This window comes from Eubalaena glacialis, chromosome 4, assembly GCF_028564815.1.
Source record: "Eubalaena glacialis isolate mEubGla1 chromosome 4, mEubGla1.1.hap2.+ XY, whole genome shotgun sequence".
NCBI lineage: Eukaryota > Metazoa > Chordata > Mammalia > Artiodactyla > Balaenidae > Eubalaena > Eubalaena glacialis.
Window position 1 is genome coordinate 53,141,696 of NC_083719.1, and position 18,087 is coordinate 53,159,782.

Here is an 18,087-nt window from a genome sequence, read left to right on the forward strand (position 1 = left end):
TGATTAAAGAAACTCTGATAACCTCAGTTGATTAGGTTCACTGGGTTTTCCATGTAATGGAGAGACAAATCTAAGATAGCTTGCTTTATTGGCTAAAAGAATGCTTTTTGCGTTGCAAGCGTATCTTTTTGCTTATGTGACTTGACTTTATGAAAAAAGAATACCCCCCAGTTTTAAAGTACTCTGAAGTGTTAGGCTCACATATGTTTTATAAATTGCTAAATGAAATGTTTTCCTTCTCTAGTGCCTTGGAAAGGCAAAATGCCTTTTTATACCTGTGAGACATAATTCTTGGGTATATAATGCAGGTAAGTTCAAATAGTGGGTATATCGGTTTCATTTTTCCCAAGCAAAATTGAGTTTCGAGAGCCCATGTATCTTACTTTGCCCAGTAGTATCCAATATCTCTTTCTTTCATATATTTATTTATTTTTGCAATTGTAGAGTGAATGTTGTTCACCCTATTTGTGGGCAGATTCCGTAGAGGTAAGAAACTTACAAGAAAAATGTTCATTCCAGAGGTTTTATAAATTATTTCTGTTTTATAGACTGACTGCTGACCAGCTACATAGAACAGATCTGTCTTTGTCTTCTATTAATGACTGAATTTATTCACCGTTCATTGTTGTTTGGGTATTTGGGTGTCCAGTCTAAATCAATAGCCTATCTAGTTTACTGGGTGACAAGCACAGATAAAAATTATCATTGTTTTAACAGAGGACACTGTCTTATCACCAAGGAGAATATCTTCAGAGTTTCTAATAGGTGAGCAATCTGCAATCTCATGACAATTGGACAGCACCCAGAGACCCTTTAAAATTCCAATTGTATACTCATGAAATAATGCTACCCTAATATTGCGTGGAGAAGAAATTGCATATTCTGTATTAATGTGCTGATATTAATTCCAATTCCGTAGCAATAGTTTTCTTCAGCATTTTATAACAGAGTGAAATCGGTATCTGTAATATAATTCCCCATATACGTTTCCAGTTAATAGAATTTTACTTTTGTAAATGTATCATCCTGAATGAAAGATGCGTGTGTGAGTACCATCAGCAAGGGAAGTTTAATTTCCATTCAGTTTGAGTTCTGCTTATTTCTCTCTTCCTACTTTGCTGCCTGTCATCTTCCTTGTTAACCATGAAGATGACTGAAAGTGTGCTTTGGTTACTGATGGGTGTGTGGGAGTATTTAGCTGTAGTCCAGTGTGATAAACCATGGAAACAGTTAAAAATGGAACCCACCCATGCAGGAGATGGCACAACTGAAAATAAAGGAGGAAGGTAAAAAGTGACACATACTTTCTTAAAATCCTCTCCAGTGTTCCTATATGGGGAAATATGTGTGTGTTGAACCGACCAAAGAATGACTGTATACAAATTTCGTGTCTGTGTGTAAACATTTATTTTATGGATACTAGTAAGCTTTGTATTATCAGTTTGCCTTTTCCAGTGCAAGCTGCTGCTGCTTCAGAGCCAGCTGACCACCTCTGAAGAGAAGCCTTAAATGGAACGTGTACACTGTGTAAAGAGAGCCTAGGAATAGATGAACACAGGCTACATTATTCCACTTTTTAAATTTGCATCATAAAAATACACAGATTAAGTAGTTGGTTTTCAGGCATAATTGTGAACATGCCCTTGATTCTCCAGCTGAACATTTAGTTTGGCCTGTTTAGCCTGAAAAGGAATGCAGTTTCATTCTAGAGAAAACAAAGTGTTGCAGAGACCAACCAGTTTCCAACCAAGTTTTATGTAAGCTTAACCGTTAATTGTAGAACGGTTATGGTTTTTTTCCCCTCTTTCCTTTTAAATCAGTATCAAATTAAACCTAGGCAAGTGGAATTGTCAAGGCAACAACTGGCATATAGTCTTTCAAGAAAACACTGAGGACCAGTAACCGATATTTTGAACTTGTAGAAAAAGTGAAGTGGGATTTTGTAAAGAAGCACTGTGAGCCTGCAGGGCATTGTGGGCAAAGGCCTGGTCTTTGAGGCCAGACACTGTGTCTTCTCCGGGTCATTGCTTCAGTGACATGTGCATGCCCCTTGGGTGCCAGACAGTGTGCTCTGGCTCAGGGCAGGGGAGCAGCAGCAAATAAAAAATTTTATCCTCACAGCAGCCTGCAAGGTAGGAGGGAAAGCAATTACCGTCTGGTAGCTGGAAGTAGCCAGGCTGGGACTTGAGCTCGGGTCGTCCGATTTCCAGTGTTATCTCTGATACACCCCATTGCCACACAGTCTCTACCTCATCTGGATGCTGTAGCTTTGTCAGACAGTGTCTGTAGGAACAAATACCCAAGTGCTTTTCAAATGTAAGGTGGCCTTTGATATCCAGGTTTAGAAGATTTCTAGGCCAAATGGTGAACAAAAACAACCCTTTGTTCTCCTTTGAAGATTCCATCTAAAGTCATAACTTAAATTTTGATGCATTTTCCGATGATACTGGCCATAGTGAATGCCATCATGTATTCACTGAATCATTCATTCAGCAAACTTTGATTATTTTTACATGAATTTTGGGGACTCTAGGGATGCAAAGATGAAGAAAGCATAGTCTTGGTGAGCAGTTTATAGCCAAATAAGAAGTACCAGATATACAAAGAGACTGTTACAGTGCTGTGTAGAGCATGCTGTAGTAAAGGTGTGAATGTAAGGTGCTGAGGGTATAACCATTACAGAGAGAATGAGGCGTTGGTTCTGGGTCTTCGAGGGTCAGTAGGCGTTTGCTGGGTGGGAAGGCAGTGGAAGGACTTCTTGGCACATGGCAGAGTGCTGGTGAGGACGGGGATGCAGTTCACCACTGTGCATTGCCCAGGGTTTGGGAGTCACTGTGGAATGTGATGTATGTGAGCAGTAGCCTCTCTTTTCTCCAAAACCAGAGGCTATGGGATTGTAGAAGTCAAGCCTCACATCATCTCCAGCCTGACAATGACCAGGACTTATCTAAAGAACATCTGTGAGTGTTTAGTAAAACTGCATTGTGTTGTCTGCAGTAACTCAATTTGTGATAAATTCAGTAAGGCTGGTCTGACTTGCTGACCATGGTGTAGGGAAACACTGTCTTTATGTTGCAAGTCAATGGTTTTTGGTATGCTTTGGGAGAGATTTTAATTTTTGAGATTCAGCTGTTTTTTGATGGTAGCAAATATTTTGGAAACATTATATACAAATAATTATCTTAATTACCAAGATAAAAGGGATAAAATTAAATTCTGTAATTCAGACGTTCATTAGTGGTGCTTGAATTTCCCAACCTCCGTATGAATTTAAGTTAATTTTATTTAATAAAAGAATGTGCCTTCTTAAAGTTAATTTCTCTTAGCAACAGACAACAATTAGTCTCTCAATGCTGTTGCCTTGCTTAAAATGTGAAAAATCGGATATTAGCATGTAGTTTGTTTTCATTTTTATAAATGTGCCAAGTTAAGTTTAGGGAAAGCAGTACCAAAAGCTATCATTTCCACTGATTTTCTAGTCCCCACTAATATCTGTATCAGTTAGGATTCAAATCTGTATCACGAAATACAACCTGAAAACTGTGGCTTTGACCTAGTGAGAGGTTCTGTTCTCACTGAAGGAAAAAAATAAGGTAGGCGGTGCATAGCTGGTGTGGTGGCTCCTGTGTTCCTTCAGGGATCCTAGACCTTTCTCTCCTTATTGTCAGCTGTCCTTGGTGTGTGCGTGTCCCCTTATGGTCTTAAGATGGCTGCTGTGCTTCTAGTATTGCATCTACATTCCAGTAGGATGAAGGGAATAGGTAAAACACATGCTCCTGCTGTCTGCCTGACTAGTATCCCACCTAACCACTTTTTTAATTCATGTCACTGGCCAGAACTGTTGTATGGCCATTTCTAGTCGCAAAGGAGTCCAGAGAACCTAGGTTTTTTTTTTTTTTTCTTTGGGTGGGCATATTGCTGTTTGGAAACAAATCTGGACTCTGCTAGTGAGAAAGAAGGAGAAAAGGATATTTGGCAGACAACTATAGCGTATGTCACCATACCCAATCTAAGGATCTTCAAATATGCCTGGTTAGAGCCTGGATTTTTCATGCATTTGCCCCATCACCTTGGAGATAGAATTAATATTCACTCCAGGTAGAGGGTGGACTGAAAAAGAAAATTCAAAAAAAGCCAAAGTAGACACCTGTATTGGCCCCTAATAAATTGAGAAATAACATAGGCTACACAAAGAATTTCTTAATATTTTTAACTCAATGGTGTATTCTCAAATACGAGATGGAGTTCCAAGAGCTATAGTCAATTTTAGGTCCACCTAAGTTTTTATTTTGAAAGAAGCAGCAGGATGTAATAATAATCTGTTGTAAGCTTGCTTTTTTCCCCTGTAAAATACACTTTCCAGATGCTAACCAAACCAAAAGGGAGCCATGCATCATAGGTGATGTTTTGTCACTGGTGGCAGTAATCAAAACAAGTAGCTTTGCCCTATACTGTGTCCAGTATTCAGGGTACTACTTAACCCTTCAAATTTTTTTAATGAGTGTCTGACATGTATCAAGACCTATTCTAGGCTCCTGGGATATAGCCGTGAAGAACAGAGAAAAAAATCTCGACCCTCATAGAACTTACAATCTAGCGTGTTGAGTGAGCTCTTATAATTTAATAATTGGGGTTATTAAAAAACACTCTTTGGACTATTATTGCCCTTCCATTTTGCGTTTCTATCTTTGAAACTTTTGTTGACTGAGATGTAATGGTTGATTAATTAAGCTACAGTCTTCAATTTCAGAGAGACAAAACACAGGCAATCAAAAGCTGTGAGCAGAAAGACTTCTTTGGAGTCTGTCAAATCATTGCATTTTAAGCTCTTCATTTCACATCTCCGTCATGTAAAGTACCTTAATTACAGAATTCTTTTCTTTTCCTAATTAAATATTGTAATACAGTCAAGGATTTTTAGTTCTTTAGGCACTTCCTAGTGTGTTCAAGAACACTTAATATTCTGAACTTTGGGCGTGTAAACAGTTTATTTTAAAATTAAAGGGACAGTGGCATTTTAAAAGAGCTATAGTCACGTAGTTAGCACGCTGAGCATGCTGGGTGCCTTTTATTGCTTCCATCTGTTTAAAGATAATGAAAAGAAGAAACTGGAAAAAAATCCTCTAGGAGACCATAGATCGTTAGCTGTAGAATGTGCTTTTTAGAAGGAAATATTTGGTCTCTTCTAGATATTTATGCAGTTACGGATTCTTTGATAATTTGGATATTTCGTTGCTGAACTCAGTATTTGTACTTCTGTTGTATGCTGCTTTGGATGTTGTGCATTTTTTAGTACTGAACGTAGTAAGTCATAAATCCTTAGAAAGAGACACCTTTTTAGGAAAGGTCTTCATCTGTTCATGTAAGTCAGGCAGGTACAAAGTGATCCGTTAACTTGGTTTTTCATTATTCATTCCTCTTTTCACTGGTGATTTGAGTACCTACCACATGTCAGGCCCTGATTTCACAGCAGTGAACAAAACAGATGAAATTCCCGCTTTCACAGAGCTTGAAATCTAGAAAAGGGAGACAGTTAAAATTAATAAAACACACAGTTAATGCCAAATGGTGAAAACTTCTATGGAGAAAAATAAAATTAGTCTAAGGGGAATAAGAAGTGATGGGAGGGGTTGTTATTTTTTTTTTTTTATTGGTCAGTTGTGTGAAGTCTCCTTGAGAAGGTGACTTATTTATTTGAATAAAGACCTAAGGGAAGAGAGGGAATGGTCCCATGGCTGTCAGGGGCTAGGATGTTGAAGATGGAGGGAACAGAAAGCACCAAGTCCTGAAGGAGAGGATGTCTGCCTTCTGACCCGTTCAAGGCGCAGTAAGGAAGCCACTGTGGCCAGAGAGGAGTGAGCAAGTGACAGGAAGCAGAGGTGCTCAGAGAATTAACGGGGAAGACCACAGAGGGCCTTAAGCACCATTTGGAGAGCTCTGCTTTTTATCCTAATTGAGAAGAAAGGCCAGTCGAAGGTTTTGAACAAAGGAGTGGATGATACCTCTTAAGTCTTCAAGCCAAGATCACGCTGGCTACTATGTTGATAGACTGTGGGAAACCAAGGTGAGAGCAGGAAGCGTCCAGCTGGGAAGTTAAGGCAGTAATGCAGGTAAGAGGGGCTGGTGCTCAGGCCAGGCTGGTGGCAGAAGCAAAGGTGGTGAGAGGTGGTTGTATCCCGGGTACGTTTTGCAGGTAGATCCAAAGATTGGCTGATGGACTTGTTTGTGGGGTGTAAGGAAGAAAGGAGATAATGATACCTCCAAAGTTTCTGGTCCAGGGAGTGAAAATAGAATTGCCATTTACCAAGAGGTGGAGGATTGCTAGAGGAGGTGATAAAAATTAAGAGTTTGGTTTTGGACGTATTAACTTTGATGATACGCTTGTGAGACAGTCAAGTATAGATATCCAGCAGGCAGTAGGAGATAAGAATTTGAACTTACGGGGAGAGATCAGGGCTAAAAATACTAATTTGGAGTAATCACCGTATAGGAAGCATTTAAACACAGGGGGCTGGATGAGGTCATAAAGGCAGTCAGTGTACATAGGGGAGAGAAGAAGAAGGAAGAGATAAGACTTGTCCAAAAACCAAGAAAAAAAATAGAAACGGATGCATGGGAAATTGAGAAAATGAATACAAACTTTAAAATAACTGTCAGTATGTCCGAGGAATTAAAAGATGAGATTGAGAATCTTGTCAGAACTAGAAATTAGAAAAACAAGTGGAAATGGTGTAACCAGAACTTAATGGATGGGTTTAATGGGAGATTAAACTCCATTGGTTAACTAACTTTTAAAACATATTCTTATGTTTTATTCTTATACGATCAAGTAGCTACACCCCTTGGTATTTATAGAAAGGAGCTGAAAACTTACATCCACACAAAAACCTGTATATAGATGTTTATAGCAGCCTTATTCATAATTTCCCAAACTTGGAAGCAACCAAAATGTGCTTTAGTGCATGATGGTTAAATAAGCTGTAGTACATTCAGACTGTAGAATATTATTCAGTGCTAAAAAGAAATGAGCTATCAATCCATGAAATGACATGGAGGAGCCTTAAATGCATATTACTAACTGAAAGAAGCCAGTCTTAAAATGTTACATACTGTATGATTCCAACTATATGACATTCTGGAAAAGACAAAACTTTGGAGACAGTAAAAAGATCAGTGGAGAGAGGGATGAATAGGCAAAGCACAGGATTTTTAGGGCAGTGAAAATACTCTGTATGATATGATGGGTACATGTCGTTAAATATACATTTGTCTAAACCCATAGAAGGTATAACACCAAGACCTAACCATAGTGTAAACTATGGACTTTGGGTGATTATGATGCATCAATGTAGGTTCATTGATTGTAACAAATGTACCATTCCAGTTGTGGATGTTGATAATGCAGGGGCAGGGGTACATGGGAAATCCCTGTACCTTCCTCTCAATTTTCCTGTGAACCTAAAACTGCTCTAAAAAGCAAAGGTAGGGTCAGCCCTATGCAGAATTTTTAAGAAGTTAACTGGAAGGTAAATTATATGAAAATCTTCAGACTGAAGCAGAGAAAAGAGCTGAAGAGCTACATGAGATATGGTAGAAAGGTTTAACATACATGTCACTGGAGTCCAAAAAAAGAAATGGGAAAATAGAACACAGCAATATTTGAAGAGATTGTGGCTGAGAATTTTTCAAAACCGATAAAAGCAGAATGGGAGAAGCATTTGATGGAATAAATAATTCCATTATTTGATGGAATAAATAAGCATTTGGTGAATTCTTTTGAAGAGTTTTGTGTCAAGGGGAACAGAGAAATGAGGTGATGGCTAATGGGGCATGGGGACAAGCAAGGTTTTCTGTTTCATTTTAGATTTTGGAATATGTTTATATGCTGATAGGAATGATCCAGGAGAGAGACCGTGGGTACAGGAGAGTGGGGACCACTGCTTGTACTATGTCCTTCAGTAGGTAACATTGACTAGGATCCAGTGGCCAAGGGTATTACCAACATTTCTGCACAACTGCCCCCAAGTCTCTATTTGGCTTTAAATGATATAGATAAGAAAGTAGATCTGCTATAAGAATATTATTTTTTAGAAAGCAGAGAAGTATTTTACATTGTATAATTCTCACTATCATTGGCTTATTTGGTGTTAATAGCATCTTTAAGCAAAATCCTTCTTATGTCTCACTCTGCAATCCACCTAAATTCCCACTCCCCAGGTCCTGTTAGATATGGAGGCATCTACTTGGGACCTCTGGGAGTGTTCTTTAGTGGTAATATTTGAACTACAGAGTCCTTAAGAGAGCTGACTTGGGTGGTAGACGACAGGTCTGAGTTCTATTTTCTTCACTTATTAGATGGGGAGAATTGGGCAAGTTATTTAACCTGTTGGAGCCTCAGTTTCCTTGTTGGTAAAATGTAGTGGGATGGTTATTATGAGTTTCGAATGAGTTAGTACATACACATTCCTAGAATAGTGCCTAGCACATAGGAAATAGTAGATGTCGCTTGCTACTATCTCTGGCTCTGGGAAAACTTATTGGAAGTGGAAGAATAGTTCTCATTGGCTACAAGAGGCTTATGGGGACTCTTAAAAAAAAAAACAATGCTTGGGTTTTATCCCTTGAAGTTCTAATTTAATTGATCTAGTGTCAGGTCCCTAGACCATTAGTTCTTTGTAGACCATTAGTACTTTGATAAAAACAAAAACATTTCAATTATTCTAATTTGTAACCAGGGTTGCACTTGCCCTATGTGATTGATTCAGTCATTCAGCATCCCCTGCCCTCAAGAATCTTTGTACTAGGCTTAAGTTTGCCAAGACCATGTTTACAAATGTGCTTTGGGTTGAGCCTTCAAAATCTGACTCATATTTTTATTCTGGATGACTTGGAAATGTCTCTGAGGGTAGTGATATTTACCTCTACAGACCCCTAACCAGCTAGAAAAAGTATGTATCCTTCTTGTTCCCCATGTCGTATCTGGTAATCTATATTCTGCTGTATGCTTCCCTTGTATGGAACTTTGTAGTCTGGGAGAAATTGCACAAATCACACCAAATGGATTGTGTGGCATGCCAAAAATAAAATGGAATATTCATTCCTGCACATTTGCTTTTTATGTGACTTAGAATGTACAGCCTTTGGGACAGTTGTTATCACATCGACTCCATTATGGCAAAGAAAGCTAATTTAGTGGAGAAATTGGCTGGAGTGTCTTCTCTAATAGAGATAAACATGAAACCACTTTAGTGTCTCTTCTTTTCAAGGACTGCTGTTTTTCCATAAAATTTACAAGCCCGCCGATTGATACTAAAGCCCCTACAACTCTTGTGGCTGTAACTTTATAATTTTAAATTTTATTTCCCCATAACTTAATAGGATTGAGAAATGTGAGGCCATTTTAAAATCACAGCATGCAAATGAAATTTAGGAATAAATTTTGGGCATAGCTAGTAGAGGGGTCAGATGAGTAAACAGATATTTATAGTGCAGTGCAGCAAATGCCGGGGTAAGAATAGATGCTGGGGTGCAAGCAGGCACTTAGCTGGGCAATTCACCAGCGTCTTTTGGGGTGGAGGGCAGCAACCCAGGGAAAAAGGCAGAGTCTACACTGAGAGCTGCAGGATGAGTAGGAAGCCAGATGAGAAGGGGGGTGGGTTATGAAATGGTGTGGCTCCTGGAATATTTATGCGTATTGTGTATAATAATTAATAGCATCCCTTGTACTCACAAAAAAGAACTGATTTGGGCAACAAGTTACTTATATAGTTCCCCTACTCATGGTTAAGATTTACACAAAGGAATGATACAAGTAAAGGTAGAGGAGTTTAACTCATTAGATGCTCTCCTTTCAAATGGCTATCATTCATACCTAGATAATTAGTCCTTGTAGAAATAGTGGATTGTTCTAAATGTACTACTGTAAAATTACTACCAATGTCTTGTTCCTTGGGGTAGGGGGGACATTTCTTGTTTTATTTTGTTTTCCTTTTGTTCTTTTTCATGAAATCCAGTCCCATTTTAAGATATATAATAATCTTACCATGTTTTTGTTGGCCCTTGTACCTTCTTTTCTTTTATCATCTGTGGCCTGGACTAGACCCCCAAATGCTGCTGGCAACATTATCCAATGACCACGCCCCCCCCGACCCCCCAGTTAGCAGCCCCCAATTCATGGTTTATCTCAGATTGTCACCTAGTTATTCTTAGTCCTTGTTGATGCTGAGTTCCCACTCCGCCACTCATCATTATAAATGAGTTTTGTCCTGTTCCTCATTTTACTGCCCACAGACAGAAATCTTGGAAACACTACCTGTTTGCTTGATACTTTTGGTCTGTGGAATGGGTCTGCTGCTGCTAATGGCATCTCCAAGAAATGATTGAGTTTTTGTTCTCCAGTAAATGGTGATTGAATTTGGTATTCACATTGTCAAACAGCAATTCGTTTTCACCTATTCCTCGCAATTTGAAAATGTTAAGGGGGACTTCCCTGGCGGTCCAGTGGTTAAGACTTCACCCTCCAATGCAGGGGGTGTGGGTTTGATCCCTGGTTGGGGAGCTAAGATCCCATATGCCTTGTGGCCAAAAAACCAAAACATAAAACAGAAGCAATATTGTAACAAATTCAACAAAGACTTTAAAAATGGTCCTCATCAAAAAAATCTTAAAAAAAAAAAAGGAAAGAAAAAAACGTTAAGGACCAGCTTCACTATCTATCAACGGTGAGACTGGCTTTTAAAAGGATTGCATTTTAGAGTTTGCTTTAACAGTTGATGACTTAATTTTTTCCTCATGCATTGAACTTTAGATTGACTAATTTACTGAATCACTTCCTATTCGCTCTATATTAAGGAAAATCTTCCACTTGAATTCCAACAAGGAGGAAGTAATTCTACGGGATTAGTGAGTTGGCCCATGGCTTTGCACCAAATGCCAGACCACTCAGAGTGCTATCAAAGTTGGGCTAATTTGGAACAATTTGATTTTGTAACAATCACAATTTGAGATGCAAAGGAAGAACTAGGGTTATAATTTTTATCTTTTTTTTTTTTTTTTTGTATTCTGTAATTAGATATCAATACCCATGGTCAGGAAGCTTAAGTAGTTAACTCTGATTTTTAAGTCAATTTTATATATACTTTTTATCCTCACAAAGTCTCCTTTACAGCCCTTTTGAGTATTAGCATCACCTCTACTTAATTACTTGCTTTGACATCTTAGTTCTTTTGCTTGTAGCAAATGCGTGAGATGTTTGAAATCCAGTCTCCAAGCTTTGCTCCCACCTTTTTAGAAGGGGTTTGAAAGATGGCTTTTCTGCTTAGGTTGGTAATTTGTACCTATTTAAGAAAGGACTAGAGCCAGTTGTGGGAGATGCTGAGGGTGAGGGGTAATCTTAAGGGGAGCTATGCAGCTTTACTACCTGTCCTAGTGAGGTCCCCCAAGAGGACCAGTCTCCTCTGTAAAATGGGACAGTAATAGTACTCACTGGTGGTTGTGAGGTCTAAATGTGAATTCATGTAAAGTGGTTAGAAGAGTGCCTGGCACATAGGAAGTGCAGAAATGTTCACTGTTACTGGTTTAGTATAATTTTGTTTCAGAGAATCTTCAGGACATCAGACTTAATGTCTCAAGAAAATTGTCCATGCTTGTAAGATATGATTTGCTTAATGATTGGAGGTAGTAGAAGAGAGAAGCTAGGGGGTAGGAGGAAACATGGCCTTAGCTGAATTTGGTCTCTAGCTGTTGGTTGCTCGGAGACCAGGCAGAGTGGAAGTTAGCAGAGCTGTTGTTGCAGGGAGAGGAGGAATCCAGTGGGCGAGAAATCTGAAAGCTACCCTGTTCTTGCTGGAGGATAAAAAAAAAGTCGGGAAGTGTCCAAAGCTCTAAGAATAAGAGCTTAGTGGCTATAGCGAGAACGAGCCATCCATGGTTACAAGTTCCTTTCCTTAAATCTCAGTCTAGTGCCTGTGTAAGAGTTCAATTCAAGGAAAACTGTAGAACCAGCATGAGAGAATTTTCCTCTCTTCCAGCATCTATTACTTCCCAGGCTTAGGTCTCAGAGAGGCTAGCTGTAAAGAGATACAAGGGTGGTCTTCTCACATAATCTCTAGCTCAGGGTGCTCTGGGGCTGAGATACTGCCTGCATCCTGACAATCTAGAAGTGTGCTACGTTTCTATAGAAAAGGTGCTGCTTGGGGGGAGAGGTGGGGGTACCAGTTCTTTTTTAGTTAAAATGAGCAGAGATGGATTGGTATAGTGATAAGTCTCCATTTTCAGATAACTCTTTGTTTCTTTGTGAGACTTGCAGGGCTAAAGCCATCTGGGGCTGTTTGGGGTGAGATCGGAGTTGGGAATGATGGCTGTGGGAAGGAGTTGTTGAAGATCCAAACAAAGGATTATGGAGTGTTGCCGCCCTTTGGAGATTTTCTCCCCTGCACTCAGCAGCAGTGAGGCTGGGGGTGGAAGCAAAGACCAGGAAAGCAGGACGGAGCCAGGGCTGGCAGTGCACTGGGCCTAGAAGACAGACAGGCGAGGGGAGTGGGGACTTGACCGTACTGGCTGCAGAGGGTGTTTGAAGTGATTCTCCGCAGCACCCGGACTGGAGAAAAGCAGATTGTTGAGGGCCTGGAGAGCTCTGCCAGCACCTAGGAGAATTGTTTCTGGAATGAGTGAGCTAGTTCAGTGGGGAGCGTGGAGGAAGGAATTATACTTTTGGCCTGGGTCACTTGGCCTCAGCATTTGAAAGAGGGTGACATTTGTGTTGCATCTTGAATGAATAGACGTTTGCCAGCAGAAAAGGGGGCAAAGGCAGAGCCGGAGGACAAAGCTTATCTCCTAAGCATGAAGTTGAACATCTGCCCAGTGAGTAGGGGAAAGTGACAGGAGATGAGCCTTAGAAGCCAGGTTACTGCTGGGACGTGCAGGACTTTGTAATGCCTTGCTAGGATTTGGTGATTTAAGCCAGGTTACTGCAGAATTGGGGTGATTCCCAGCGAAGGTGTGGCATTTAACCTTCTGCACTAGGTGGTTATAATTTTTGTGAGGCTGTTGCAGGAGTTGACAGTACTGTGTGTCCTGATCTTATTCAGAAGGAAGTATAAGAACAAATGCTCCAAGGTCAAATATAAATGCCTCTTGGAGTTACTGTTACTTTGAATTAGTCATAGCTCTGTAGCTTCTGCTCCAGTGTGTCTGCTTGGTTGTGTGTGGGTCTCAGTATTAAGAAACATGTAACTAAAATATTTTAACTTTCAAAAAAGTCATACTCATTTGAAATAATTTACCAACCCCTCATCTTTGATTTACTTTTCTTCTGGGTTGATCAGTTCTTCCAGATTTGTTATAAATCAGGATTCTGGAAGCTACTTAATTATGTTACCTGATGAACATGAGTTGTATTTTGTATAAAGTATACTAATTTACAAGGAAGTTTTGGCTGGAGAGATTCTCAGAAAAATGACTTTTAATTGAAGGTATATAGAAAAATATTAAGCAATTTTCTTTTCACTAAGGATTGCGGGCAGTGTGTCACAACTATTTTGCACTGACATCTTTATAAGGACAAGCACAGAATCCATTCCAAAGGAGATAAAGGGCTGTGGTTGGGAGGTCGGTTAGAGAGGTAAGCATGAATTTTTTGCTCTTTTGTAATTGAAAGGGTGAGATAAAGATGTTGTTTGAATATTTTTGAACAAACTGAAAACATTACTCATGTACTGCATTGCTGCACAGTTTCCGTGTTTTTTTCGTTGCTGCTGTATCAGTTAGCAATGCATTTAGCTGAAACTCAACTAACAGTGGCTTCCTGATATGGATTTCGTTTATTTAACTTAACAAGCAATCTGGAAATAGATGGTCTAGGGCTGTTCAAGGATGTTATCAAGAATGGAGACCCAGTCTTTGCATTCTGCCATCTTGAGGGTATGGCTTTTATCCCCTGCCTCACTTTAGGCATTGTTTCTCTATTCAGTGGGGGTGAGGGTGAAGGGAAGGGCTAAGAGCAAAAGAGGCCCTGCCAGCTAGATCTGTCCCTTGGTAGAAATTTTCCCTAAGACTGACCTAGCAACTTCTGTGAATGTCATGTTGGTTGGAAGTGGGTCCCATGCTTACCCTTAGCTGCAAGTGTTTCTGGGAAATTTCAAGTTCTGTGTTAAAGGATGACTAGGAAGAACCGTCTGTGAATGGTCACCAGTCCACAGCATCTGCCACAGCTGTAAAATGTTCTTTTGTTTGATGTAGAAGTCATGATTTTTGGAATAATTCCTTTTAAGTTTTAGCCACGCACCGCTACAAACCCCTGTAACATCCATGACTGAGCAAGAATTATGAGAGGTTAAATTGAGCTCCTTCAAGTGAGGTGCGCTGGATCTTACACAACGTCCAACTTAAGTTTTTTCCTCATTTAATTCTGAAAATCTAACTGATTCACCAGCTGTGTCAAGAGTGTGTTTCATTAGCTTAGATTGTGTTAAGCATGACCAACTCTACAAGGTACTTAATGTCATTAAAACTTTGGGAAAAAATGCTGTTTAATTTTTAAAAGCATCTTGTAATGTCAAATATATTACATTGGCAAACCAACTTTAATTTTTCCCATTTTTAGCTGAGCTAGAAACTCACCAAAGATGTGCATGAATATTCTAATTCTTTCAGATCCTTGCAAGTGCCTTAATTTTGTTTAATTTAAATATACAGCGTATTTTATGATATCTGGTGTTGCTATGAGTACAAAGCATGTTATGTCAATGTTGGTTACAGGTAACAAAATGTAACTGAATTACACATTTATACCTGGGCTTTAGCTCGGCTTACCCAGGTATGCATATCTACCTAGCCTTCCGTAGCTCCTTTTCCCTGTCCCAAAGAAAAGTTGCCCCTAACCATTGACACCTGGAAATATCTTCTTTTTTACAAAAGAAGGTTTAAAAGTTGAAAGTTACAGTTGAAAGTTTCATGTCCTTCCTTTTTTTCTTCCTCCTCCTTTTATCCCATAGTCAATTCTCAATTTTTCCATCCCTTATAAGCAGTCAATTAAAGTGCATCTTTTTATTTGAGCTATTGCAAAATAAGTATTATTTGAATGCATTTATATTTTGTTTTATTATACTATATTTTATGTTGCTTCTCTTTATATTATTTGCATTTTAAACTATTGTATACTCCCAAGGATGATGGAAGAAAGAGAAAGGATACCTAATATCTTAAATGCAAGTAGTATCGTAAAGTATTTCTGCTTTTTTGTGCTCCACGCAGTGTTTTTCAGATCAGTTCCGTGTTGCTATGCAGACATGGAGTCCATGTATCCAACTGTCTCCTGGGCTACATCTCCCACATTTACTTCTCCACTTTGTCATTGATTGGCACTTAGGTTGCCTCCTGACCGTCCAGCCCTTGTAACCCCGCAGTGGCATGGCGGTCTTTTCCCAGGTCTCACTTCATGGGCCACAGACATACCTTCACACCTGGTAACTTTCTTGCTCATCTCACCTTGGGAGAGGTGCATTCCGTTAGCAAGGCGAGCCCTGTCAGGGGCCACTTTTATCAGAGTGCAGCCTCTCCCAGACTCCAGGGAAGGGATGACACAAACAACACTCCAGTGAGCATTCCTGTTGATGTTGCCTTCTGGATTTGTGAGAGCACTTCAGTGGACATACACGCAGGAGCAGAACTGTTGGGTCATGGGATACTCAGATACATTGTTTTACTTCAGCAGTGCCTGAGCCTTCTGTCTAGTGGTCACACCATGTACAGTTCCATGAGGTTTTCCCTTTCCCCATATACCTGCCTGCACTTGGTATCTTCCACCTTGCTGATATTTGCCAATCTGGATGGTGTAAAGTAGTAACTCCTTGTTCTCATAGCTTTTCTCTGATTACCAGTGTGTTTGAGCATGCCCTCAACTACGTATTTTTTAATGTGTGGTTTTCTTCTCAGCAAATTGCTTGCTCACATCCTTGTTTTTCTACTGAAGTTATCTTTCTTTTGTTGATTTGTAGAGTTTCTTGTATACCCCATTGCAGAAATGAATTATTTCTTTAGTTGTATACATTTAAAATAGTATCTGCCTACATTTTCTCAGCTATTTATTGACTTTGTTCATGTATCCTTTAGACAGATACTCTAAATTTTGATAATATCATAGTCAGTGTTTTGTTGTTTGTTTTTATAGATTCCTAGGCCACTAACCTCATTTCTTTTTTTGGTGTTATATTTTTCTAAAAGTAGTTATTATATCTTAATTTTGAGGAAACATCATTTTTACTTAGCATCTTATGAAATCACTGTACCTTTCTGAGACATATTATAAACTGTTATATTTTTATCTATTGGAACTCTTAATAGTCTAGATTTTTAAACTACTCTGTAGACAGACCAGTTTCAACTTAATTGAAATAAAAGTTGAAAGGTTTAGCTTCTTTCATGGCTTTTGAGCCTTCATCTTTCATTAACATAGCAAACTGGTCATCTACATGAAATTGTACCTTGCATTTTTATGTTTAGGTAAAAATCAGCATTATGTAGTATAAGGCTTTCTAGATTACCCAAAATCTGGAAAGTCATGTTATGGAAAATCTATTTATTTCAGCTTTGTTTCCCCAGAGAAGAACTTTAGATACATAATGTGAAAGTCAAAGCGTCACAAAAATGTGCCTAGTCATCGATTCATAGCATCTGATGTTCCCTTAAAAATAAGAATGAATATATTATGTGGGAACTTTTAGAGTCTAAACTTGGGAAATGTGACTTGGGAATAAAATGTTTTATTGACTTGTTCTGGGACAAAGTGTAATGACTAATTTTTTGAGGGGAGGGGAAAGGTAATAGGTCTTGGGAGAGTAACTGGCTTCCTTTTGAATACTACATCCAGAGCCCAACCCCCTGCTTGCTTTGCTGTGAGAGAGTTTGTGGACCTTGTGGGCAAAGCCCACTTAGCTATTCAAAGAAAAAAACACAGAGATAATGAGACTATTTCTTGGAGTTCTGGATAGATGACAGAGAAGAAGAAAATACTAAGTTTCTATTTTGCTTCCTTATTAAAGAAAATGATAAGCTGATCGGAAAGGGTAAGGACAAATATTGGTAAGAGGGATTAGAAACCTAAGATGAGTGAAAAGATTGGACAAAGCACCTTTTGGTTTAAATGAGCTCAGATTCTCTGTTTCGGATGAATTGTGTCCCAGTGTGCTGAGAAAATGTGTAGATGGAATTGCTGAACTTATAGCTAATCCATCTTTCAGAACTCTTGGGGAGTGAGAATGGAGCCAGAAGTGGAGATAGTGTTGTCTACTTTTTAAAAGGGATAAGAGGTGGGTCCATGTTGATAGGGACGCTGGGCAGAATTCTAGACTGATTAATTGATTGTGAGGCTGTTATCAGTCCTTGGGTGTGAACAACAGAATCCAACTCTGATTAACTTGATAGAAATGGGTCTTATTAGAAGGATATTGGATATCTTGATGGGAACACCAGAGAGCCAGTCTCAGGGAATGGCAGACACCTGGCGAGGCCAGAGAATTAATACAGCCAGCCTATGCTAAGGTAAAGGAATTGTCTCCCTCACTGGCTGAACCCTCAAACATAAGAAAAGTGTCCAGAAATTGGAGAGCCATCAGGCACGGTGAATGCTCACTAAAGGAGTCATAGGAAAGAGATTGCCATTGAGAACCAGTGTGGTTAACTGTGGGCCATTCATAACAGATGAAACTCATCCTTTTTGTTGGGATTCTTTGGTTACAGTGGCACAAAGATGGTTATTCTGAATTTTAGAAAGACCTTTGCTAAACTCCCCCACCAGCCCAAAGTCTCATGTACAAGTCATAACTGATGGAACATCTGATCTCAAAGACCGTTGGGTAATGCGAGTGATGCCTTGAGGCATCTCAAGGGGGGAGAGCCTGGGCTCCTTAATGATTTGTCCAAGAACAACAGGGGATGCTTATCAAATCTGCTTTTGAAGTAAAGCGGGAAGGGATACAGTGAGTGCACTGGAACAAAGAGCTGAATCTAACAGGATGAAATTTCATAGGGAATAAATACTACGTCTTGTTCTGATGTTCGGAAAACCAGCTTCATATGTGTGATGAATAA

General features: G+C 39.3%; 1 protein-coding gene across 3 annotated transcripts in view; it reads left to right on the plus strand.

Moving 5' to 3' along the window:
• The window catches only part of MAST4 (microtubule associated serine/threonine kinase family member 4), a 563,146-nt gene that overhangs the window by 71,398 nt on the left and 473,661 nt on the right, over positions 1-18,087 (plus strand). The window lies entirely within an intron of this gene.